We start from the raw sequence: 3516 nt of genomic DNA, 5'->3' as shown, positions 1-3516 counted from the left end.
CAACAAGATAGTGGCTTCGATAGCCCATTTGTCAATCTAGACTAACTGTTATACAGTATTTATGAAGAATCATTAATATATTGACAAGAAAACCGAGAGGGAAGATTTCATACTGAAAAAATTGTGGGCTCTGCCTATTTTGAGATGTTTTAATAACATCTATTATATGAGTAAAGTATTCCCATGAAATTGCTTGAGGTATTTATGTTGCCTTAATCCTCTAAAGGCCTGATGGTGTATGTGTAATATGCTTCCATGTGGTGCTTGTATTTGTTGCTAAAACATCTATTTTTATACTTACAAATTGGCTCACTCCACAGTGTTAAATTATTTAAATAAACTTGGCATATGGTCTGTAGAATTGTTATGAATTGTTTTATTCTGTTCATAATACAGAAATGTTGTATTGACATCATGTTTGAATTCACCCAGAAAAAAACAAACTTTGATTATTTGTATGTATAAGCAGCCAAATTTAAATTTTGAAATTAGCCATGTTTAATGAGGCTATAGACTTAATGTAGACATACTTTTCCTGAAAATATCTACCCAAAATCTTGATTCTTGTTTTCAATTAGAGAAAAGAGGCTTGCTTGCCAAGGTTTGCTACAAAATAGCTGTGCCCTGGGTTTATTATTTAAATTATTAGTATGAACTTCTTTAGTTGATATTTGTGTTATTTCAAAACACCCGTGACATCCAGGAACTTTGTCTCTTTTATGGTTTCGCAGTTTTTCTTTCATCTGAAATATTACTTTTTGAAAATTGAGATAATAAACTTTGTCATGTAGCAAAACATTTAAATTATTAGATTTTTACATTCATTTGTAGTGCAGAATTGGCTAACTTATTAATGCTTTGGGTTGAAGCTTATAATTCTGAACTGAAGAACACATGCAGAAATGAATGACTACGTAAATATCATTATTTCTAGATGAATTCTTTTTGAGATTTCTAGAGATGAATTTGAACATTTTAGGTGTATGCTAGTGCTCCCTGCAAACAGTTATTATAGCTTTCTCTCATAGCTCTCACTCCAGCCATATTATGAACTGTATTTTAGGGTTGATCCTGTATATTTTTCCAGCCATAACTAGGTAACTTGGGTGGTGGTGAGGTGGATGGCAAGACACATCCTCTTCCTGATAACTATCTCTAAAAGGAAGAACCTAGAAGTGAAACTTCTAGGGCTTGGAAAGTTCTGTCACCTTGCTAGTGACCAGGTTTAGATAAGCCTAAAAATTAGCACTAGATTTCAGTGCTGAGTTCACATGCAGCTGTAGTAAGGAACAAACCATCTTGTAAGACAATACAGGTCTTACCTGTATTCCTGAAGATACAATGCCCCTTCTCCAACAGTTAGGAGAAGAAAGCTCTCACTCTAGGAAAACCTCTATACCAGCCAAATTTATGCTTTCTGTGGATCTCGTTGGTGCTTGGTCATTTTAAGACCTGGACATTACTGAACTGAGAATCTAGCTCAGTGCTCACCTACCTTTTTATCATTGTTTCAAATCCATGACAGTTACTTAAACCCTCAACATGAAGGTTGAAATTGGAAATCCTCTTGCTTACTGCTGCTTTTAGGGTATCCTTAATCTTTTTTCATACTTATAATCTCAATAGGATTGTTACTTTGTTTCATATACTCTATGTCAAATCACCAAATGAGTTATCAGTTTATCAGTGTGCAAATGAAGGGACTATACCGCTGAACTATGACTAGTGATTTACACTGATCTGAAAAAGGTGATGGAAGAGGGAGGGCGTGAGCCCCATAGATGTCAATGGTCACACAAATCTCACTTTGTCATAGTATTTAATCCTTTTTATATGTTGCTGGATTTAACTTGCTAATGTTATGTTAAGGATTTTCGTGTGTATGTTCACAGGGGATATCAGTCTCTTTTTTTCTTGTGATATGTAATACTGGTCTCACAGAATGAGTTGGAGTGTGCCCTTGCCATTGTTTTCTGAAAGAATTGGTGTAGGATTGGTATTATTTCTTTTTTATACATGGATAGAATTTACTAGGTGAAGGTATCTAGCATGGGCTTAGTAGGTGGAGGGAGAAGTTAAATAATAATTAATTTTTTTTAATTTTATTTTTTTATTTTCTATTTCAGGATATTATGGGGGTACAGATGTTTAGGTTATGTATGTTGCCCTTGCCCCAATAATTAATTTTCTTGCTATAGAGCTATTTATAATTTTCTTTAGTCAGTTTTGATAATTTTTGGTTTTTGAGGAATTGGCCATTTCTTCTAAATTGTCTAATTTGTCGACATAAAGTTGGCCATAGTATTCTCTTATAATCCTTTTAATTTCAGTAGGATCGGTAATGATATCCCTTCTTTCATTTCTGATTTTGGTATGCTGTGTCAGCTCTTTTTTTTTTTAATCCGTTTAGATAAAGGTTTATCAAGTTTGTTGACTTTTTTCCCCCCAAAGAACTTTTGATTTTTTAAAGTGTTTTTCTATTTCCTATTTCATTGATTTTTTTCCTTCTGATCTTTATTTCCCTCTTTCTGCTTGCTTTAGGTTTAATTCACTCTTATTTATTCTTAAAGTCAGACTTTAGATTATTGGTGTAAGACCATTCTCTCCTGATATAGATGTTTAAAGTTCTGAATTTCCCTGTAAGCACTATTTAAGCTGTACCTCACAAGTTTTGATATGTTGTATTTTTGTTTTCATTTAGTTCAGAATATTTTCTAATTTCTCTTATGATTTCTTTTTTGACACATGAGTTATTTAGAAATATATTCCTTCATTTCCAAAAATTGGGGATTTTCCAAATTTCTTTGTTAACTTTTTAACAGAGAGTATACTTTGAGTGATTTCAGTCCTTTTAAATTTCTTGAGACTTGTTTTATGGCCTAGCATGTAGTCTAACCTGGAGTATGTTTCACATGCATCTGAAAAGAATGTGTGTTCTGTTCTCCCTAGATGAAAATGTCAGATAGCATTGTTCAAATCTGCTATAGCCTTGCTAGTTTTCTTCCTATTTGTTTTGCTAGTTATTAAGAGTGGAATATTTTAATCTCCGATTATAATTGTTAAATTGCCCATTTTCTTTTCAGTTCTGTCAGTTTTTGCTTTGTGTATTTTGAGTCTCTGTTGGGGTACATGTGGTATTTTGATACTTTCATACAGTGTGTGGTGATCAAACCAAAGCAATTGGGACATCCATCACCCTAAACATTCACCTCTTCTTTATAATGGTAACATTCCAACTCCTCTCCTTCAGCAATTTTGAACTATACAACAAATTATTAACTATAATTGCCCTACTGTACTAGAGAGGTTGGTTAATAGGTATTAAAATATAGTTACATTTGGCTCTTTATAGTTACTATCTTAATAAAATTGATATTCCCTGTTAAGTCATTGTCACCATGTTTTCCTTTAATTCTTTAATCATTTTTCCCTTTAATTTTTTTTTTTTATTTCAGCATATTATGGGGGTACAGATATTTATGTTACTTATGTTGCCCTTGCCCCCCCCCAAGTCCG

Source organism: Propithecus coquereli, unplaced genomic scaffold (genome assembly GCF_000956105.1).
Source record: "Propithecus coquereli isolate 6110/MARCELLA unplaced genomic scaffold, Pcoq_1.0 Scaffold3, whole genome shotgun sequence".
In the NCBI taxonomy this organism is placed as follows: domain Eukaryota; kingdom Metazoa; phylum Chordata; class Mammalia; order Primates; family Indriidae; genus Propithecus; species Propithecus coquereli.
The sequence above is the reverse complement of the archived record's forward strand: the minus strand, read 5'-3'. Positions refer to the sequence as shown.